The sequence below is a fragment of the Octopus sinensis genome, linkage group LG4, assembly GCF_006345805.1.
Source record: "Octopus sinensis linkage group LG4, ASM634580v1, whole genome shotgun sequence".
Classification (NCBI taxonomy): domain Eukaryota; kingdom Metazoa; phylum Mollusca; class Cephalopoda; order Octopoda; family Octopodidae; genus Octopus; species Octopus sinensis.
Genome location: NC_043000.1, coordinates 1,981,335 through 2,005,858, shown reverse-complemented (window position 1 = coordinate 2,005,858; position 24,524 = coordinate 1,981,335). Strand labels below are relative to the sequence as shown.

General features: G+C 40.7%; 1 protein-coding gene and 1 long non-coding RNA gene across 2 annotated transcripts in view; one reads left to right on the top strand and one right to left on the bottom strand.

The window, feature by feature from the left end:
• LOC115210382 (mitochondrial inner membrane protease subunit 2) overlaps positions 1-17,284 on the bottom strand; it is a 646,016-nt gene extending 628,732 nt beyond the window's left edge. The window contains exon 1 of the mRNA XM_029778952.2: positions 17,107-17,284. The gene's annotated coding sequence lies outside the window, so the exon portion shown is untranslated. The remainder of the gene's footprint in view (positions 1-17,106) is intronic.
• Positions 15,801-23,804, top strand: LOC118762848. Its single transcript, XR_004998592.1, has 2 exons — positions 15,801-16,193; positions 23,050-23,804. It is a non-coding gene; the product is annotated as an uncharacterized LOC118762848 (long non-coding RNA).
• The last annotated feature ends 720 nt before the right edge of the window (positions 23,805-24,524 follow it).

Sequence of the window (24,524 nt, the reverse complement as noted above, 5' to 3'; positions counted from 1 at the left end):
GTCATCAAATTCTGCCAAAAACTTGGTGATATACAAGCCCAGTCTATCAAGCAAAGAATTGGCAACACCACCATGACAACACACCCACTCATTCTGCCTATGTCGTCCAAGCATTCCTCGTCAAGAAAAACACACTACTTGTTCGTTAGGTTTCCTACTCCCCAGATTTGGCTCTGTGTAATTTTTGACTATTCCCAAAGCTCAAAAAAACACTCAAAGGGAGAAGATTTCAGTCAACAGAGGACATTAAACAAAATTTGACATCCCAAAAAGCAATTTCCAGAAATATTTCCAGCAGTGGTAGGAATGCTGGCAGAAGTGTGTAAACTCCCAAGGCGAATACTTTGAAGGAGACTAAATCAAAATGGTATATTTTTTAATATTACTTGTTTTTGGCCGACTGTCGGATACTTTTTGACTACACCTTGTATTATAGTGGTCAATATGGAAGCTAGATAAATGGTTTGTGAGAGATGTACAAGATATGTTGAAAAGTATAGTCATAAAGTGAGAGTCAATAATAAGTGCAATAATAATAAGCATGAATGTGGGAGTCCATCAAGGTTCAGTCCTCAGCCCTCTCTTATTCATCATTATCATTTTCCAGGCCTTCACAAAATTGATCAAGATAAGCTGTCCCTGGGAACTCGTATATACTAATGATCTGGTTCTTAAAGTTGAATCTATAGTAGAATTAGAAAAGAAATTTCAGACCTGGGAACAAAACCTAGAATTGAGAAGCCTCCTATCAAACTTGTCTTAGACTAAGGCAGTAGTAAGACGAAAAGAAAATAGGAACCTAGTAGTACTTGATACTAGTTTTGGGGAACTCCATATACTGTACTCAATGTAAACTATGGAAACAATAGATTTAGTGGAATTACAGGCAGACAAACAGAGAAAGCAAGCTTTGTATGTAATGGTTGCACTAGAGCAATAAGCACACAAAAAATGCCTAGCTGGCTCGCTAAAAGTTATTAGCTTCCATTACCTAGATGACATAATTAGCAATGGAAGCAGATGTTCCGAAAGGATAGTAGTCAGGTAAGAACACGTTGGAAAAAGTTCAGGGAGCTATTACTTCTGCTGGTAACAAAGGGCCAGTAGAAATACCATAAAATATTTTTTCGATGCTCTAATGATTCTTCTGGCTCATTCCTTATGTTAACTAATAACACGTTTTACTGTTCTGTGATAACGTATTAGAAATAATGACATGCCCCTTGGTGAATGAACGTTATTAGTTTAAACACTTATCCAAAGTTAAATAAAATTAGCTTCAGCGGTAAAATTTAATATTTTTATTTCTTGTAGATTTTTTTAGGGGAATATTCATCAGGAATCCAATATTTGCTGGTGAATTTGCCAAATCAACAATATGGTAAAAAGATTGCACATTGACCATGTTGACTTGAATAAAGTGAAAAACTTCGGCAGAGAAGCGCAACACAATGACAAGGGAGATAAACGTCAAAATATAATATACCCAGTTATGCCCCTTAGAATATCCATTTACATAGCTTATTTTCATAGTGAACTTCCTTTACATTGTTTTAGTTAGCAATTAGTGGCCATGCTGGGGCATTACTTTGAAGAATTTTAGCCGAACGAATCGACCCCAGTACTTATTAAATTTTAAGCCCGTTATTTATTCAATCGGTCTCTTTTGCCAAACCGCTAACTTACGGGGACGTAAACACATCAACACCGGTTGTCAAGCAATACAAACATAGGCACAAAGACACAAGCATATATATATATATGGCAGAAACGTTAGCACGCCGGGCGACCTGCGTAGCCGTATTTCGTCTGTCGTTACGTTCCAAGTTCAAATTCCGCCGAGGTCGACTTTGCCTTTCATCCTTTCGGGGTCGATGAATTAAGTACCAGTTACGTACTGAGGTCGATGTAATCGACTTAATACCTTTGTCTGTCCTTGTTTGTCCCCTCTGTGTTTAGCCCCTTGTGGGTAGTAAAGAAATATATATATATATATATATATATACACACACACACACGACAGGCTTCTTTCAGTTTCCAACTACCAAATCTATGCACAATGCTTTGGTCGGCTCGGGTCTGTAGTAGAAGGCACTTGTCCAAGACACCACGCAGTGGAACTGTCCTGGAACCATGAGGTTGGAAAGCAAACTTCTTATCACACAGTCGCGCCTGTGACTGTAAATTTAATTTTTGGTTAGATGACATTGTGTCTTTGATTGTGCAAGAAGGTGACTGGAAAATTAAGCACTCAGAGTTAAGAACAATGATGTGGGACTTCAGATGGCAGGACAAAATAAACGCCAACGATGACCTTCAAGATACCAATTTGCTGAACATGGTTCTCTTGAGTCGGGTCTATTTTCGCTCTGAGACACTGTTATATTAAGTTGACAATCAGGAGAACAATTTATGTACCAAGTCGTTTCAGTACAGTTATTATTATTTATAAGAAGCTTGAGAGGCGGTTGGATGGGACCTACACTCGCCTCCTTATGAGAGCTCAAAATCTCTCGTGGAAGCGCCATCCAACCAAAGTACAAATATATGGGAAACTACCACCTGTGTCATCTCTTGTGAAAGGTAGGAGAGTCCAGTTTGCTGGACATTGTTGTAGAGCTGAAAAAGAGGTAATTTCTACTCTTCTTCTCTGGAAGCCATCTACTCGCAGTACCAGAGGGCGCACACTCTCCTACCCTGATGTAATCTCCAGGGATACAGGCATCCAGCAACAGGACCTCCGTTATGCCATGATGGACCGTGAAGTCTGGCGTAGCATGGAAAATTCCATTGTCTCGACCACAGTCGAACAATGATGATGATTATTTATTTATTTTTAAGTGAAGGGAGGTAACTATGCAAAACTGTACGTAGCTGTCTTATTTTTCATTTTTTTTTTCTTTTTTAGTCTGAAATAGTGGAGGCGCAATGGCCCAGTGGTTAGGGCAGCGGACTCGCGGTCATAGGATCGCGGTATCGATTCCCAGATCGGGCGTTGTGAGTGTTTATTGAGCGAAAACACCTAAAGCTCCACGAGGCTCCGGCAGGGATGGTGGTGATCCCTGCTGTACTCTTTCACCACAACTTTCTCTCACTCTTACTTCCTGTTTCTGTTGTACCTGTATTTCAAAGGGCCGGCCTTGTCACTCTCTGTGTCACGCTGAATATCCCCGAGAACTACGTTAAGGGTACACGTGTCTGTGGAGTGCTCAGCCACTTGCACGTTAATTTCACGAGCAGGCTGTTCCGTTGATTCGGATCAACCGGAACCCTCGTCTTCGGAACCGACGGAGTGCTTCCAAGTCTGAAATAATGTTCGGGAGTTGATAAGCAGAAAATGGGGAGAAGCACTAATTAACAATCATTAAAGAGTTTAAAAAGTCGATTAAAAAATAATAAAATATATTGAACAACACTGACCAATAAATATCTGAAAGTCAGATAAATGTGAAGGAAAATAGCTTCATCTATAAGTTTAGTCCTACGATATACCCTGCAACATCGCCAGCTAAATAGGAAATTGGGCTGCAAGATGATAGATCTCGTGTTTACATCTATTGGTACACTAGCAGTATCGCCCGGCGTTGCTCGCGTTTGTAAGGGAAATAACTATATAAGCATTTTTAGAGAGTTACTTCCCTTATAGATGCCAATTCGGGCTTTCTTAGCCATTTCTGTTTTGGTGTCTTCAAGCCATGAAGTCGTTGTTCTAAAAGAACGCTGGTCTCCTTGACAACGCATTACGACGTTGATTTCCTTACACTCCCTTCCCCACAGCTTCACGAGGGAGGGAAGAAGGGGGAGGAGCAACACAGGTGCAGCTGTGAGCGTGGACGCCAACTCCGCCGCCATCGACACACGAAAAATTATGCATTAAAATGGAATAAAAAATAATGTTAAATTATTTTTAAAATCGTAGACTCATCGTAGACGCGCGCTAATAGCCAGACGGGCTCGAAATTAATCACGACTATAAATGTGGGAGTAGTTAGGAATCTAAATCGAAGGGGACAGACACTCACACAACTACAGTTTTATATATTGGTACATATAACTCTATATTGGCTGGGTCAGCAAGATTATAACAGTGTCAGTTCATTGATTGTGGGTAATAATCCACGGCAGAAGTTTCGTTGTGTTTCTGAGTAAAACATTTCATTCAACATTGCTTCGTGCATCCATTTCAGGGGTTGTCAAAAATTAATTGCAATTAATTTACTGCTAAGCTCTTTTCAATTGCAATGATTTATTGCAAAGCTACGATTACTGCAAAGATTGCAATTAATTGCAGTCCAATTCCCTTTGTTTGAGAAATATTTGGTAAAAAAATACAAAATCAAAAAGCCACTCAGCTGGCTGCAGATGAAAAGGAATCTGTTGTAACCTTAACCCTTTAGCATTCAGATTATTCTGTCAAATATAATATTTATTCATCCATATTGTTTTAAGCTAAACATGCATTATTTCGTAGCTTTAAGATTTCAATGATGTTATCACCTGTTTTTAGATTGACATTATAGGTTGGTGTGAGATACCAAATCTGGGCAGTTTTAACAGAAAACAGGTAGATTATTTGGGCCGGATATGGCCGGTTTAAACACTAAAGGGTTAAAACTGCCCAACACACCAGAACAAGAAGTGGTTTTGGATGATGAACCGGACATCTTCACTTGCAAAATGCGTCAAAGAGAGACGGGTCCTAGCCAACCAAGTTATACAGCATTCATTTTGCCAACGACTAACTTGGTTGAAAGGTTCTTCAGTGTAGCAGTGAATGCCTTCGATGATACAAGACATCAATTATCACCCGTATATCTGGAGATGCAACTGTTTTTAAGAGTAAATGGCCATCTTTGGGATAACAAACTTGTTTCATGTATCGTTTCATCCAATCCCCTCATGTAAATTGTTAAATGCATAATCATTTTAATTGCTAATAGTATGAAACCGTCCTTTTCCCATTCATACGTTTTTTTCTGTCTTGATTGGGGTGGTATGGGCCCTAAGGGGAGCGTTGTAGTCATGTTTTTCCATCCTAGGTCATATCACACATTGGTGATTGATCTTGTCATTTTGGTAGGTGGTGTAAGAATTTTGAGAAAATTGTGGGTGATCCAAACATCTTTCAGACAGCAAAGAAATAGGGCAATGAAAATTGAGAAAGTAGAACTTTCATTAGAAATGTACTGTTATTTTTGCAAATGGTATGGTTTTTATGGCTAGATAACCTTCCTAATGCCAACCACTTTACAGTGTATTGGGAGTTTTTTTCTTTCCTTCCTATGACTGGATTCCCTTCCTAACACTAACCAATTTGCAGATGGGTGCATTTTATCAAGGCACCAGCACTAGAGTAGTTATGTTCTCAACCATGCTGCTACATGTTCACCCACCACTTTACAGATTGTTTCGTGTGCATTTTAAAATGTCATCCATACTAGAGAAACTGGTTTGTGCCTCATAAGATTAGTGGGTCCTCATCACTCATTGACTCAATACTGTGGCTGAGGAGATGAATAGAAGAGAGAGTGAAAACAAGAGCAGATCTTGAGTAGGTGGGTGAAGGGAGCAAGAATGTGATGGTAGAAATAGAGTGATTGGAGAATAAGGGTAGTAGAAGAGTTGTGAGAGTGAGAAATAGTAATCATCCTTTTCACCATCACTGAACATCCTTGTTCCATGCAGACATAGGTTGGGTGGTTTGACACGAACCGAGTGGTTCAAGGACTGCATTGTACTTCAGTTTCAGCTTAGAAATGGTTTTTATGGTTGGACACCATTCCTAATACCAACCACTTTAAAGCATGTAGTGGGTCCCTTTTTTTGTGTGCCATCAGCACGAGTGAATTTGCCAGACTATGAACCTTGTGCAGGGGCAACTTTATACTAGGAGATGAGGAGCAAAGAGGGGTAGAGTACAAGAGAAAAGGGTTGGAACAGAACAGGTTTCTTAGTGTAGAGGAACTACATGGATTGGACAACATTTGTTGGAGCAAATTTTCTATGACCAAATGCCATTCCTGACACTCCCATTCACCTGTTTCCAAGCACTGGTAATATTTCCCCATGACCAGGCATGTTTACATGAAAGAGAATAAAATGAAGGACATCACTTGCATTTATTATAACATTTATTTACAACTGTTATGCAATGTTAAGGCAAGGAGAAAGTAACACACGCACACCAACATATATAGATAATGTTCAACTAAATCTACTCACAAGGCTTTGGTTGGCCTGAGGCTATAGAAGACAATAGCCCAAAGTACCACACAGTGAAACCAAGGGAAGCAAAAGTCAGATATGTCCAGTGACATCCCTAGTTACACCAAAAGCCTTGTATGGTGAGGGGTTATCTACAGGATGGGCCAAAAGTCAGGCACAAAATAATTCAACATCATCATCATCATCATCGTTTAACGTCCGCTTTCCATGCTAACATGGTTGGACGGTTCAACTGGGGTCTGGGGAGCCCGGAGGCTGCACCAGGCCAGTCTGATCTGGCAGTGTTTCTACAGCTGGATGCCCTTCCTAACGCCAACCACTCCGAGAGTGTAGTGGGTGATTTTATGTGCCACCGACACAGGTGCCAGACGAGGCAGGCGAACGGCCACGCTCGGATGGTGTTTTTTATGTGCCATTTTATTATTATTATTATTATTATTATTATTACCATCTCTGATTTCGCTTAGGTGGAGGTACTGTTTTCAGTTGTGTTTGTTTGTTTGTTTGTCTGTGGACAACATATCTGCAAGATGGATTCGGATGAAACTTTCAGGATGTTTGACCTCAATGACTGGCACAAACTGATTAGATTTGGGGATCGATCCGGTACAGGACAAGGATTCTGGATTATTTTTCCTGTTTTCTTTATTTAGTTTCTGAGAGTGACCAGGTTCATTTTTAGTATTCTCATTATCATTATTATTACTACTATTATTATTATTATTATTCTGTTTCTTTATTACCCACATGGGGCTAAACACAGAGGGGACAAACAAGGACAGACAAACAGATTAAGTCGATTACATCGACCCCAGTGCGTAACTGGTACTTAATTTATCGACCTCGGAAGGATGAAAGGTATAGTCGACCTCGGCGGAATTTGAACTCAGAACGTAACAGCAGACGAAATACGGCTACGCATTTCGGCCGGCGTGCTAACATTTCTGCCAGCTCGCTGCCTTTTTATTATTATTATTATTATTTTTATTATTATTATTTAGTAAGGCAGTGAGCTGACAGAATCATTAGTACACAGGGAAAAATGCTTAGCAGCATTCCATCCAAGATTTATGTTCTGAGTTCAATTTCTGCTAAGGTCGACATTGCCTTTCATCCTTTTGGGGGTTGATAAAATAAGTATTAGTTAAGTACTGGGGTCAATGTGATTGACTCTCGCCCTCACCACACATTCCAGGCCTTGTACTTAGTAGAAAGGATTATTATTATGATCAATGCCATTCTTTCCAGACTAGCTCCCATGTCAGTGGCACATAAAATGCACCAAATGAACATGGTCAATGTCAATGCTGTCTGACTGGCTCCCATGCCGGGGGGGCATGTAAACAGCACCATTCAAGCGTGGTCGTTGCTAGTGCTGCCTAACTGGCTCCCATACTGGTGGCACATAAAAAGCAACCACTACACTCTTAGAGTGGTTGGCATTGGGAAGGGCATCCAGCTATAGAAACCTTGCCAGATCAGATTGGAGCCTGGTGCAGCCTTGCCAGTCCTGAGTCAAACCATCCAACCCATGCCAGCATGGAAAGTGGATGTTAAACGATAATGATGATTGTTCATCAAATGGCTGTGTGGTAAAAAGCTTGCTTCCCAACCACATGGTTCCAAGTTCAGTCCCACTGCATGGCACCTTGGGCAAGTGTCTTGTGCTATGGCCTTGGGCCAACCAAAGCCTTGTGAGTGGATTTGGTAGATGGAAACTGAAAGAAGCTCATCATATATATATATATATATATATATATATATATATATGTGTGTGTGTGTGTATATATTTGTGTGTCTGTGTTTGTCCCCCCTCCATCGCTTGACAACTGATGTTGGTATGTTTACATATCTGTAACTTAGCGTTTTTGCAAAAGAAACTGACAGAATAAGTACAAGCCTTACAAAGAATAAGTCCTGGGGTTTTTGGTTTGACTAAAGGCAGTGCTCCAGCATAGCCACAGTCAAATGACTGAAACAAGTAAAAGAATAAAAGAATGTACAAGTATGTGTGTATTCATTATTATATTAATTTTATTCAATTTTAGAAAATTTGAAGCATGTCTTTGACAATTCCAGAGTGTATTGAACTTATTTTGTGTAGGGCTTTTGGCCCACCCTATACTTCTATCCTTAGTCACACAAGCAGCATAGTACAGTAAGAGTGATTGAGGGATCAATGAAAGGGGTTCTAGATAGAATGACAGTAAATGAAGAAGACACCTTATGCTGTCGTTCACACTATAAAACAGACCCATTTTCTTAATCAATTCAAACACATTTTCCAATGTGAGCCAACTTCCATTAGATTTTAGCAATTTGGATTTCAGACTCTTCTCGCTTGCTTTTCTTCACAAGAATTGTTATTCAAGTTAATAACGTTTCTTTCCCTTATAGAAGACACGTGGCTCAATGGTTAGATTGTTGAGCTTATAATAATGAAGCTATGAGTTCAATTTCCACATCAGGCTATGTGTTGTCTTCATAAGGAAGACAGTTTTTTTTGTTTTCACATGGCTCCAGTTCACTCATCATCATCATCATCGTTCAACGTCCGTTCTCCATGCTAGCATGGATTGGACGGTTCGACCAGGGATCTGGGAAGCCAGAAGGCTGCACCAGGCTCCGGTCTTATCTGGTAAAGTTTCTACAGCTTGATGCCCTTCCTAACGCCAACCACTCCGAGAGTGTAGTGGGTGCTTTTTACGTGCCACCTGCACTGGTGCCAGGCGAGGCTGGCATTGGCCACGGTCGGATTGGTGCATTTTACATGCCACCTGCACGGAAGCCAGTCGAGGCGGCACTGGCTTCGGCCACGATTCGGATGGTGCTTTTTACGTGCCACCGACACGGAAGCCAGTCGAAGCGGGACTGGCATCGGCCACGATTCGGATAGTGCTTTTTACATATCTCCAGTCCAGGGGTCCTGGCATCTGCCGGGTGCCAGTCATAGGATTGGTTCAATTTCGATTCCGATTTCACTTGCCCCAACAGGTCTTCGCAAGCAAAGGGGGTGGGGGGTGGCATAGGTGCCTGTCGTCGGATCAGGTTCGATATCGACTTCGCTTGCCTCAACAGGTCTTTGTGTGTCCAAGGGAGGAAAGGCATGCATAAGTGGGCTGGACTCACTTGTCCTGCCTGGTCTTTTCACGCACAGCAAATTTCCAAAGGTCTCGGTCGCTGGTCATTTCCTCAGTGAGACCTAAAGTTCGAAGGACGTGCTTCACCACCTCATCCCAAGTTTTCCTGGGTCTACCTCTTCCACGGGTTCCCTCCACTACTAGGGATTGGCACTTTTTCACACACCTATGTTCATCCATTCTCGCCACATGACCATACCAGTGCAATCGTCTCTCTTGCACACCACAACTGATGCTCCTTAGGTCCAACATTTCTCTCAGGGTACTAACGCTCTGTCAAGCATGCACACTGACATTACACATCCATCGGAGCATACTGGCTTCATTTCTCGCGAGCTTACACATGTCCTCAGCAGTCACGGCCCATGTTTCACTGCCATGTAGCATGGCTGTTCGTACACATGCATCATACGGTCTGCCTTTTACTCTGAGCAAGAGGCCTTTAGTCACCAGCAGAGGTAAGAGCTCCCTAAACTTTGCCCAGGCTATTCTTACTCTAGCCATTACACTTTCAGCACACCCACCCCCACTACTGACTTGGTCACCAAGATAGCGGAAGCTATCAACTACTTCTAGTTTTTCCCCCTGGAAAGTGACGGAAGTTGTTTTCTGCAGATTTTCAGAGGTTAATGCTCCCGAGCATCTGCCACATACAAAAACTATCTTCCCAGTTAGCCTTCCTTTGACATTGCTGCACCTCTTATGTGTCCATAGCTTACACTGGGTACATCTTATAGAGTTTCTACCTACACCTTTTCTACAGATCGAGCAGGGCCATCTACCTGAAGGCGTTTGAGATTTGTCTACCTTCCTACTTATTAGTATTTTGGTTTTAGCTAGGTTGACTCTAAGGCCCCTCGATTCTAGACCCTCCTTCCACACCTGGAACTTCGCCTCCAGTTCTGATAGTAACTCAGCAATTAGAGCAAGGTCGTCAGCATATAGGAGCTCCCAGGGGCAACCTGTCTTGAATTCCTCCACAATTGCCTGGAGGACTATGATAAATAGGAGGGGGGCTGAGTACTGAACCCTAGTGGACCCCAACCTCTACTTTGAATTCTTCTGTGTACATGTTGCCAACCCTAACCTTACTTACGGCATCCCTGTACATGGCTTGCACAGCCCTCACCAGCCATTCATCTATCCCTAGTTTCCTCATTGACCACCAGATAAGGGATCGGGGGACCCTGTCAAAGGCTTTCTCCATGTCAACAAAAGCCAGGTACAGGGGCTTATCTTTGGCTAGGTATTCCTCCTGCAGCTGTCTCACCAGAAATATGGCATCAGTGGTGCTTTTCCCTGGCATGAAACCAAACTGCATCTCGTCCAAGTTGACTCTCTCCCTAATCAGTTGGGCTATGACCTTCTCTGTAACCTTCATTACCTGATCCAACAGCTTGATACCTCGGTAATTATTTGTATCTAGGGCGTCTCCTTTACCTTTGTAGCAGTTGACTAGTATGCTGCTACACCAGTCATTGGGTATGACTCCTTTGTGTATCACCTGGTTAACTATACGGGTGACTAGGTTATAGCCGACACTGCCAGATATTTTGAGCATCTCTGCAGTAATTCCTGATGGGCCTGGGGCTTTCCCTGTCTTCATGCTTCTAATTGCTTTAACTATCAAAGAATTATCAACTCGGATGGCTGGACCCTCTGTTGGGTTGACATTTGGCAGGCTCTCTTTATCCCATTCATTTTCTTTATTTAGCAACCTTTCATAGTGGCATCTCCAAACCTCTCTCTTTGCATCCTCATTTAGCGCAAGTGAACCGTCATCCTTGCGAACACACTTCTCTCCTACCACATCACGATTCTCTCTCACACACTGTCTTGCAACACGAAATACCTCAAGTCTTTCATCCTCACAGCGCAGAACATTGGCAAATTTTTTCTTATCGTAGAAATGAGTTGCAACATCACTGGTGCCAAGCTGCATCAGCCTCGGCCTTTTCTTTGGACAACATCAAAGGTTTAGAGAGGGGAGACTGGTAACCGTATGGGTACGAAGGTCTTCCACAAACAATCTTACCCAGACTTGTACCTCAGAAAAGAACTTTCTTGGTGCAATCCAATGGACATTCATAACTGAAGGGATCTTTACTAATTACAGGGATAATTTAACTGATTAAAAATTGGATAAGGGATCATGCTCACTACATTAAGTATCCAAGCTCCCACTTAACCATGTATATTTTCACACAGAAGATATCACAGTTATATTAAATTACCTAATTGCCTAATCAATAAATATTTTCTCATTCAAAATCTCTATAATTTCTCAGTCAATCTAATGTTTGCCACGTGTATGTAGGGCTACGCGTTCCAAAGAGTTCTAACGACATGGAAATGTGCCTAGAGTTATCACCATATTTACTAGACACACTCTACAGCCCGTCCACATTCAACCTTTAATCAATTTGGATTTCAGAGTTGCTTCCCTTGACATAACCATGGCTGTTCGATTAAGAAACTAGTTTCCCCAACTATTTATTTGGTTTTAGAATCAGTCCCACAGGGTAGGTCTTCTACTATAGCCTCAAGATGACCAAAGCCTTGTGAGTGGATTTGGTAGATGGAAACTGAAAAGATCCTGTTGCATATGTTTAAGTACGTGTGTGTGTATATATATATATATATATGTATATATATATGTCACCGGCACAGAAGCCATTCGGGCGAACGTGACCGATGCCAACCCCGCCCGAATGGCTTCTGTGACGGTGACACATAAAAAGCACCATCCGAACGTGGCCGATGCCAGCTCCGCCTCGACTGGCTTCTGTGCCGGTGGCACATAAAAAGCACCATCCGAACGTGGCCGATGCCAGACCCCTCTGGCACCTGTGCAGGTGGCACGTAAAAAGCACCCACTACACTCATGGAGTGGTTGGCGTTAGGAAGGGCATCCGGCTGTAGAAACACTGCCAGATCAGACTGGGCCTGGTGCAGCCTTCTGGCTTCCCAGACCCCGGTCGAACCGTCCAACCCGTGCTAGCGCGGAAAACGGACGTTAAACGATGATGATAATGATGATGATGATAAAATATATATATATACATACACACAAATACAGCTATGTTGATGCAAACAGGAACAGAATTCAAAATATGAGTATATGTATGTTTTTATTAATATCTTGCAGAAATAACAGAGTGACTCAACGTCCGAGAGTTTCGTGCGTCAACGCACGAATCTATATTTATTTTCAACATCGGTTTAGGGTCTACTTTTCCATGCTCGCATGGGTTAGACGAAATTTTGTCGAGGCGGCTTTTCTACGGCGGGATGTCCTTTCTGTAGACACCACTAACCTGTTCGTAGGATAGGTAATATTTCCCCATGACCAGATATCATACGATGTAAAGGCAAGGAGATAGAAACAAGCGCGCGAGCAACGGGCTTCTTTCAGTTTCCGTCTATCACGTCTACTTACAAGGTTTTGACCAGCCAAAGGCCATAATAGAAGACGCTTTCCTAAAGTGCCGTGCAGCGGAACTGAACTCAAAACTATGTGACTGGACAGCAACTTCTTTCTACACATACATGTATTTGTGTATAGTGGAGGCGCAATGGCCCAGTGGTTAGGGCAGCGGACTCGCGGTCATAGGATCGCGGTTTCGATTCCCAGACCGGGCGTTGTGAGTGTTTATTGAGCGAAAACACCTAAAAGCTCCACGAGGCTCCGGCAGGGGATGGTAGTGATCCCTTGTACTCTTTCACCACAACTTTCTCTCACTCTTACTTCCTGTTTCTGTTGTACCTGTATTTCAAAGGGCCGGCCTTGTCACTCTCTGTGTCACGCTGAATATCCCCGAGAACTACGTTAAGGGTACACGTGTCTGTGGAGTGCTCAGCCACTTACACGTTAATTTCACGAGCAGGCTGTTCCGTTGATTCGGATCAACCGGAACCCTCGTCGTCGTAACCGATGGAGTGCTTCCATTCCATGTGTGCATATAAGTGTGCGTGTGTAAGAGAGAGAGAGAGAAGGGGCCCCTTGTCTTGACATTACGTGATGTTTGTAAACGAGCGTCAGTTTCATGCAAGCTATGCCATTTAAAGTTAATCTTCCGGGAAAAATATGTCTGGCCATGGGGCAAATATTACTTAACTTGGAAGCAAGTGAAGGTTGGTAACAGGAAGGGCAATCAACCGTAGAAAGTTCGTTTCAATGAATTCCATCTGACCCATGCATGGATTGAAAAGTGAACGAAAAAAGAAACGACGACGTCTTAAAGTCACATCACCCACTAATCGTAGAGCTGTGCACCCTCCTCAATTAAGTATCTCGTAGATAAATAGTACTGTCTAGATACACGGGGACGGACGGACAGATTACATACATACGCACACAGGCATCTGCATAGTTTCTGAGTGGGGCCGCAGCACAATGAGAAGTTTTTTACTGCATTTTAGACTTTGAGAAATAAAATATTTTTTACAAATGTTCACTGCCTTACAAAAACTATACCAGCTAAGCAAATGACTTTCCCTAAATACATTTAAAACACTATAACATATTCAGGACACTGTTTCAGAAAATTATCACCGTTCTCTTCGAGCATATACAAGACAAATTTACCTGGGGCAAAATGAGTAGTCTAAGGTAAGATAAATTTACATCTTCAATACTCCAGAATTGCATTCGGAAATAGACTCATACGCATCAATATCCATCCTTAGACATCAGAATCAAAAATGCAACAAGAATTTTAAATATCTAAGTCAAAGGATTATGAAGAATGGTACATGATATGAAATTAACGAAATTCGACTAAATCAAAAACTCAACATAGAATATTCTCTAGAGCTTCTCCATAATCTGCTAGAGTGGCTCTCTTCACGATATATTTACGCACCTTGCAGTTAAAGAGAAGAAATTATTGAAATTAATTATTACTCATTTTACCCCATTTTAGACATTTTTTTTTTCCTGAAAATTATCAAATTAGACATTAGTAAGTGGGTGGGGGAACTGACTTGGAATCCAACAGAGAAAAGAATATTGATTGTTAAATACCAAAAATTATCCAGATATTTAATTAGCAGCTTCAATTACAATCGGTTCAAAGTTGAGGTAAAAATTTCTCGAAAAAGAAAAAATACCCGTCAGCTGAATATTTCCAAAACTCTCTGGACTTCAACAACAACAATTATGCTAACCAATTTTCACTTTTGAATATAATGTAACAATACACAATGCTGATGCAATACTTATAATGTAATGATTTGAAACAGGCAAAGAGAAAATAACGAGAAATCAGAAATTATTCACTTTACCCCCATCCCCACACTACTAAATTCAATTTACAAGGTGATAGCAAAAGACATTTGATCAATGTGCCATGCAACGGGATCAGACCTAAAGTATAATATTGCTAACCAAACTTCTTAACAACAAAGTCGTTTTATTTGTTTATTTTAAGGGAATTTAGCAGAAAGGCGTCACTACTGTAACGTAATAAGTTTTTAGTGAGATTAAAGCCTACAAATCTTTGATACCAACAAAGAAAATAAGTAAATACTAAGAAACAAGACACAATATAAACACTAATGTCATGCCTTTAAACAACTGGACTGACTTTTTTTTATAGCTAACAAATCTCAAATTACCATAGAGAACTGGAGGAATGGTTTATGGGCAAAGAAACAAATATGAAGTGAGAGAAGAGAGATGGATTGCTAGATAATAGAAAAGAAAAAAGAAAAACAGATATAAGGAGAGAGACTGGGTACCTAATGACGCCTGATCTATGAAAACTAAAGTGCAGAGTAGCATACTTATTGCAGACAGACAAATTAAGGATTAGATAAAAGAAAATATAGAATAACAGAGTAACTGAAAAGTATTTAGACTTTGATTAGTATTCTCGTTATTATTATTAAATAAATTATTATTGCTGTTTTAACTTACGCATTTCTTTTATAAACGAAAAGGCGATCTTTCGTCTCTAGTAGACCTTTCCGTCGATTTCCGTAAAATTTTTTTTTTTTTTTACATATGGGCTTGCGGGAACTTTTGAATTAATATACATACATATACACACACACCGAGTAAAAAATTTCAGTTATCTCTTTCTTTCACAGATTACTCTGTCTTTTCACACACACTAACAGAAGCACTTCACTTACACAACATACTGTCTATCTCCCACACCCCATCAAACACACACACACACACACACACACACACACACACACACGCACGCACGCACACACACATGTACATCAATGCTTCCCCTGGACGGTAACTTCAAAAGAACTTCCCTCGTCATACAATCGCTTTCTCCTAGTCTCTTTCGCTCTCATTACTTCAAAAGTTCCCGCAAGCCCATATGTAAAACAAAAAAGATTTTTTACGGAAATCGACGGAAAGGTCTACTAGAGACGAAAGAAAATATTATTTACTAGTGTTAGAGGCGATCTATTTATGTAAAGTTTACGACAGCATTTTGCAAGTTGGAAAACAGTTGAAAGACCATTTGTGAACAGGGGAAGGATTTTCCCTCAACACCGCTTGAACAACTTTGGAATCTGTAAACTCTAATAATATTAATTATTATTTGGAAGGAGAGAATTTTAAATGGAACAAAAATGGGATTGATAGCAAGTTCATGGACACACTGAGAATCGAACCCAGACGGAGAATTTACCTCTACTTTCCGATGGTTTCCTGTAACAGACACGAAACCGCGGATCTAAAGACGAGTTAAAACTATGAAGTTGTGATGTTCATTCATGAAGTAAAATGTTTCCGACGGGATTTCCTAACTGTTACTTGGACTCCGTTGCCCGAGAAGTCCAACACATTGACCGAATATGGTAAGTTCGTGTTGCGTTAGAAAAATGTTTCGAGGGAGTGCCCGTCTTTTGGCCGAGATGTGACCCAGTCCAGTTGGTCAGAAAGTGGGTGTGTCTGTTCTAAACCATGAAATTAGTCGATAGGAAAATGTTGGAATTCTAAAGAATTGGTTAAACGTTCGATACAACACTAGTAGCGGATATAGGCAAAAGCTAACCAAACTACAACTAAGAGCCCCACAATCTACAGAAGCCCTCAAAATAATTAAAAGCCTATGACTTCAATTTTTACGTAACCTGGAATGTAATTTCTTTTAATAAAGGGCCGCCAAGCTTTTATGTTGCTTAGGGCCTCAGCGGGTCTAAATCTGGCGCTGTTTAACTCTAAAGAAAGCATCATATTTTCTAATCAACTCATGTGTTATCTTTGTTGATGCAATTATCTGGTCACCTTTGACGGTATCGATACAGGACAGGCAATAGAACAATAGATTATGCTTAACTTTTCACACCCCACACCTTTCTCTCGATTTCGCAACTGGAAAATAATTTCGTTGTTCTGACTTTCTTTCAATCTGTTTATCTGTGTCTTCAAAATTTGTTCGAAATCTCATTGTATTTCATAAATTATACTAGTTTCGTATGTCGATAATTGTCCTTAGGAAAGACGACGCTTGCGTTTAATGAGACAAAAAAAAAGACAATATTCCTCTTCAAATACTTCTCTCGTATTATTTATTTTTCACATTATATACAAAAACAACGTTTGGAAGACGAAAAATAATAACAAACTGCATTCATGAAACTAAGTGAAAATACAATAGAATACGTTAAATAAAATTCCTGAACTACTGCATTAATATATTTCTGCAAAAATGACTGAGAGAGGGAGAAGTTTAAAACGGAGAGGGAGGAATGAAAAGACATGACATACCTTTAAACTGAAACCAGTCAACAGCACATGGTCTTCTTTACTAATGTTAGGCCTCACTTACTGAAGAGTTACAAACCTTGTATTATTTACACATCACTCAGGCGCAAGAGATCATGCTCTCTTGATCCGTTCGATTTTATGTTACAGTAATTTGTAAACATTCTAATCGTTTTATCAATTAGTTTCCGAAATTGCACTATTAAAATATTTCTTTTAACATATAATTAAATAGAATGTGGGGATGGCCGAGTGGTTTGGAAGTTGACCTTGTAATTGAAAGTTCCCGAGTTCGATCTAATTGTATGTTTTGTTGGGTATAGACTTAGTGTGTCTCGGGTTTTGGGAGTGAAATTAAGTAGACAGAAACTATGCAGAGGTCAACCTTGCTTGCACTGATTCTACTTGAGTGTTACATTAAAGTATACTTTTTCTGTGAAATATTCATTGTTAGATTCAACGGAAATTCATTTATTTATACATATAATGCTGAATTGGAGAGCCTTTAGAGTTTAGGTGAACTGTTATTGAAAATATCATTGGGTGGTTCATAGTATTTGCTACCCAGGAGCCCTATTCCCGCGCACACACACACACACATATATATATGTGTATATATACATGTATGTATGCGATTCCCTCAAATGTTTGGATGGCTCCATCAAAGTAGTTGATAGCTCATGCTACCTGGGTTTAGGCAACCTAATCAGCAATATGGGAACAGTATTCCAAAACTGGTTTCCAGAATAAAAAGAGGCTGAAGAAAAGTTCAGGAACATATTATCTCTACTAGAAACAAAGGATTTAATTTTCAAGGTCATGGGCAGATTGCATGATGCTTGTGTGCAAAGTACACTACTGTACAACAGTGACACGTGGGCCCTGAATGTGAAGGAACTGAGAAGACTCTCCTATCTGTACCCCTCCTTCCATATCATGTTGCTTGTATGGGAAGGAAGAGATTGTGCTTTCGCAGCCTATGCCCTTTCTCTTTGGGTCTATCACACCACACTCTTCTATTCACTTTTTTGGTCATAATACTTCAAGCACATGCTCTAACACCTTTCTCCTCCTTCACTTTGTCTTCATCTTCTGTTACTATTATCCACACCTCGCCTAAAATCTTCACTCTCTTTTTGTGGCAGACACTCTTCCACTTTCTGAATTACAAGGTGGTCTCAATAGTGCTGGTGTCAGAAAAAAACACCCTTTTTCGAGCAGAGACAACACACAATTGAGAAGACTCTTCTGTCTTGCTGAGAACAAAGCAACCACTATAGTAGTGATGCCATGAAAAAAGATGAACCCTGTAAAATCGTAGGTATTAGGTAGGAGGTGTTTGAAGGCAAACCTCGGGAAGACAAAGGTGATGGTGAGTGGGGTGGAAGGAGAAGTGTTAGTAAGGTGGACCCATGTGGTATATGTGGGAGGAGGGTGATGGCGAATGCAGTGTTGTGTGTGAGATGTGAGAAATAGATTCATGGTAGATGTACAGAAATGAAGAAGGTGACCCCCAAGACTGGCAAGAGAGTTTGTTTGTGGAAGATGTGAGAAAGGAGCTGAGGGGCTGGCGAAGTCAGTGGAAACTCTATGTGATGAAGTGGAAATGGTGAGAGGTTTTGTTATTTGGGAGATAGGATGGATGTGAAGCAGCTGTGACAGCAAGAGCGAGACTTGGTTGGGTGAAGTTTAGGGAATGTGGAGTGTTGTTATATGGGTAAAGGTTCTCATTGAAGATGAAAGGAAGGGTCTATAGTTGTGTGGGACATGGTATTTGAGGGAGAGAGAGATGGCAATTTTGAGGAGTGAGAAAGCAAGGATGAGAGAAATGTGTGGTGTGAGGCTGTTTGATAAGAGGAGGACTGAGGACTTGATGGGGATGCAGGAGTTGGAGGAATCAGTGTAACGGCTGGTGAGGGCAAATGGTGTGCAGTGGTATGGGCATGTTCTGAAGAGGGTACTAGAGTTTGAGGTAAATGGAGAGCGAAAACAAGGTAAACTGTGGAAAATATGGAGGAGGAGGTTGAGAGGGTTGGCTTGAGAAGGGAGGACACCTAAAACTAGGCAAGATGGTGTGAGGGCAGTTGCAATGGCATTGAGGTAGATCTGGCCACCCCTGTTAGCGGGGACAAAACCCAGATTAAAAATGATGGATAATGATGATCCAGTCATAGAAACCATTCCAAAACTGAGACACTAGAGTAAGATAAGATGCTGTTGGATGTTGTATGAGCACACTCAACCCTCAGTGTATTGCTTCATATAGCAGAAACAGATGGAAGCCAATGCAAGTGATTACATAACTTCTGTTCTTTTGTCATTCATTAATTGATATGCTCTGTACTCTCCTGATGCATTACTATGAAGAAATACTGAGTTCTAACAACTGGTTATTAGTATCACTATACTTAAGTGAAATCAAAATATAAAATACATAAACAAGCATGACTCAGTGGTTAAGAAGTCCACATCACAACAATGACAGTGTCCTCTATTAAGCATGTGGTACCATGAGGACACCAGGTATCAAATTCTAGGTGTTGAGGAGAGGACATTTATGTCTGATAAGACTCATGAAAACTGCGTAACCACATGATCTCCAAGCTCTCTTGGTTGGAAGCCCCTGGACTGTTGCCAAGAATAATTGGCCAGTCCCAAGGACTCATAGGAGCCCGTTGTTAAAAGGTTAGTGCACAGCCCAGATCACCCTTATCCTGGTGTGCAGTCACTTCTATGGCCACACTGAGGAGTATGAAACATTTTAGCAGAGCTGTTTTGATGTTGCTGATTCAACTTTACATCAGATACTTCTCATTCTCTCCCCTCTCTCTGTTAGTGGATATTTCTACACATACATGAGTGTGTTTACCTCCAGTGCCAAAAAATAGTCACCAAAACAGGTTGTGTCCAGTTAACTGTGTCAAATCTCCAGTGTCCAAATTGCTGTATTCAATTTTCATTTCAATCATTGAGTCTGAATGTAGCTTTGTTGAATGGACTGTTTCTTTGGTGCATCCAGTTTGACACATCATTTTCTCTGGTTTCCTTGTGTATTCTCTATATCTTTCTTGAAGGTGCATGAAGAACAAACCACCTCTATGAGCTAGTGGTTGTAGTGTGTGGATGGTTGAGCCTTTGTCAAACGAACAGAGAACCTGCTTTTGGATTCAGTCTCAGAAGTCTGCATGTGTAGAAGTTGCATTATCCCAAATATGTGAGAATTGACAAATCAGTCAAATTATTTTTCTGACCTTTAAGAGAAATCTTAGTCTTTGTAATGTAGTTTTGGCAATGTTATGCCTATAAGGTCACCTTGAGAGATAAGATATTGTGAGCTCAGGAGGGTTTTATTTGACTTATTCATCAATTAAGCACACTTTCTAGAACATCAGATGAGTTGCCTGAAGGTATCTATTCTAGTTGTTTGCATTCTAAATTTAGAATATGACCATCTAGCACTGAAAAAAGGCATTAGAACAGATCATGACATACACTTTACTCTTTTACTTGTTTCAGTCATTTGACTGCGGCCATGCTGGAGCACCACCTTCAGTCGAGAAAATCGACCCCGGGACTTATTCTTTGTAAGCCCAGTACTTATTCTATCGGTCTCTTTTGCCGAACCGCTAAGTGACGGGGACGCAAACACACCAGCATCGGTTGTCAATGCTAGGGAGACAAACACAGACACACATACATATATACGACAGGCTTCTTTCAGTTTCCGTCTACCAAATCCACTCACAAGGCATTGGTCGGCCCGAGGCTATAGCAGAAGACACTTGCCCAAGATGCCACGCAGTGGAACTGAACCCGGAACCATGTGGTCGGTTAGCAAGCTACTTACCACACAGCCACTCCTGCGCCTATGGCTCCAGCATCAATCAAACAAGCTTCCCATCTCAACACAGTTTAATATAGATACAGGGGCTTTGGATACCAAACATTGTAGAGATCAAACATACAAAACTTTCTCTGGACTAAACAAACCCAGGAACATTCTTAAAAACAAGGAAACACTTGGATTCGTCGACTGGAGAATAAGATATAAAACTGTCTTCTTGATATGTAATGACAGAATCTTTGTGTAGTTAATAATAATAATAATAATAATGATAATAATGAAATTTTTGTATACAGTGCTCAGGTGCACCACAACTTGTCAGAAAGTGCATATAAAGTACATGCAGTAATGTAGAAATGTCTGGAAAGCGAACAATGTATGAGTCAGATTCATGCTTGTGTGTGTATGGAGGGGAGAAAATCAGGTGTAGTGTTGGCGAATCTCAGGAAGCATGGAAGTTTTGAAGGATGCAGTGCTCCGACAACTAACAACTGATGCTGGCAGTTTGTTCCATGCTTCAGCAACTCTCAGCGTGAAAAAATGTTTCCTGAAGTCATGGGAGCTGTGCTGTTTTCTTACTTTGTAAATATGTCCACGGGTGTTAGATGGGTGGAGTTTGAAAAGGTGCTCAGAGTTATTGTTTGTACGATGGTTGATAATTTTATGGGTGTCTGCCAAGTCAGCTGCCAGACGTCGGAGTTTCAATGTGTCCATGCCCAGGGAAGTAAGGCGTTCAGGATATGGCAAATGCCTGATTAAGATGTTCTTATTGAAGGACTGTCGAGATTTCTGATCGTGGTTTCAGCATATGTTTGTTATAAGGCTTTTAGGTTGAGTGTGAAGTGTATAAGAGTGTTGTGTATTGTTAGAAGTCACAGTAGGAGACTGTTAATGTACAATGTTGAGTTGGAGGCAATCATCATCATTGTTCGACCGTGGTCGAGACAATGGAATTTACCATGCTACGCCAGACTTCACGGTCCATCATGGCATTACGGAGGTCCTGTTGCTGGATGCCTGTATCCCTGGAGATTACATCAGGGTAGGAGAGTGTGCGCCCTCTGGTATTGTGAGTAGATGGCTTCCAGAGGAGAAGAGTAGAAATTACTTCTTTTTCAGCTCTACAACAATGTCCAGCAAACTGGACTCTCCTACCTTTCACAAGAGATGACACAGGTGGTAGTTTCCCATATATTTGCATTTTGGTTGGATGGCGCCTCCACGAGAGATTTTGAGCTCTCATAAGGAGGCGAGTGTAGGTTCCATCCAACCGCCTCTCAAGCTTCTTTGATAACGTCCAGGTTTCTGGAGGCAAAATGAGCAGTGAATGTGGATGCTTTTTCAGAGCAAGTTCTACTGACTAAGCCATCTTGGTGAAAGAGGACTGGTAACAATGTAAGGTGTGTGGGAATCAAATATACATCAAGTTGGCCCAGATGGCCCTAATAATTAGATAACCTTATCTAACAAAAAACCGAAAGTTTTTATATTGCCAAATGCTTTTCATAAAATATAGAATACAAACCTTGTCTTGCCACATATTTAATCAGTTGCAAAATTATTTCAGAAGCAATACTTATTTTTCACATATTTCTCCTATCAATGATCTTCCGTTAATCAACAAAACACCACACACTACCCGACACTCAGTGCCACAACTTTTTTAAACGGTTGTTACAACTCTAACAAAACCACAATAGTTCCTGCCCTAATAAGAAGCTTGCTTCCCAACCACTTGGTTTTGGGGTCAGCCCCACTGAACTATAACCTTCAAGCTGACCAAAGCCTGGTGAGTGGATTTGGTAGACAGAAACTGAAAGAAGCCCATAGTGTATATGTATGTCCCCTACCACCACTGGTGTTGGTATGTTTACATCCACGTAACCTAGTGATTTGACAAGAGTCCAACAGAATGAATACCAGGTTTAACAAGATGACTTATAACAGAGTCAGTTCGTTTGACTAAAAATTCAAGGTGGTGCCCGTTTAATGACTGGAACACGATAAGACGTATATACACACAATTATCATGTCAAGACTGACCATCTTCAGTGAGGTCTCAAAATTAATAAAATCTATCCTGCATCTTTTACTTGTTTCAGTCATTGGACTGCAGCCATGCTGAGGATATCACCTTGGAAGTGTTTAACTGAATCAGCCCCAGTACTTATTCTACTGGTTTCTTTTGCCAGTTACAGGGATGTATACAAACCAAAACCAACTGTCAAGTAGTGGTGGGGGAACAAACTCACCAAGACACATACCTATATATGATGGGTTTCCATCTACTAAAGAGAGAAGTAATTTGAATGAGTTAACAGAACCTACATAACTGGACATTTCCCAGACTGCTTTCTACTGAAGATGGGCCTTTGTGCCCGAAATATAAAGGTTTTGTAAAATTTTCCATACTGTCAGAAACTATTTTCTTTTACCTTTGGTATTATAATGCTTCAAGCAAACTACTATGCTCTTATTAACTTCTAAGTCATTGGTTGGTCCAGGGCTACATCAGAAGACTATTGGCCAAGGTGCTGCGTAGCTGGGCCAAACCTGAAACCATGTTAGTGTAGAGTAAGCTTAACCACACGGCCATATCTGTACCTTTGTGTCCATGATGTCAGTAGCTTTGATTTTTTATAGTATCAGCCACAAACCCTAATTTTCCAACATTTATGGCCATGCATACATAAATGTTGCTTCACTACTACATGTAGTAATATTTACTGAGTAAATATTTCCTTTGTGAGTGAAATTGAGTACATGGAAACTATGTTAAACCTGTCAGATGGACTGCATCTGTTCAACACCTGCTAGTTGGAAGCTTACAGCAGTCTGCTCTGTTGTAAGCATTTGGGCCAGATCACCAGTCTGAAGAAAACCTCATATCCTGATACACTGCACCCTTCTACAACAATCTGCTGGTATTTTCTTATTTCCTTTACCCTATCATTCTCAAAAGGCCCAGGCACTTTACTGCCTCTGACTAAACCTCAACATATATGCAAACAAATACACTAGAGTGGTTATGTGAAAATAAGGTATCGATCCTATGGTAAGCTGGCTAGGTTCAACCAACTTGCAAACCAATTTCCTTATGACACTCGTGTTCTTTCTTGTAAGAATGACATTAAAAAATTAAAAAATCAATTCTCTAGTCTCTTTTAGACTAAACCACCACTACATACCTTCCACAAATATGTTCATATTTTGGCTCCTACTGACAATTGCAACACATTCAAATTTGATACTGAACTTTGGACTGAATGAACATATGTAGAAGTGTTTAACTGAATCAGCTCCAGTACTTACTTATTCCACTGGTTTCTTTTGCCAAAGTTACAGGGATGTATACAAACCAACACCAACTGTCATACATGGAGCAACTTAGTATTCATGTATTATATCATAGCTTCAAGATGGTATAGCTGTTTATGGTTAAAATAACATTGTAGGGCATGTGTGAGAGGCTTGACCTGGCTGGTATCAACATAAAACTAGTAGAACATTTGGGCAGGATATGACCAGTTTGAACACTAAAGGGTTAAAGATAATCTCTTTGATCAGGATCGACTTT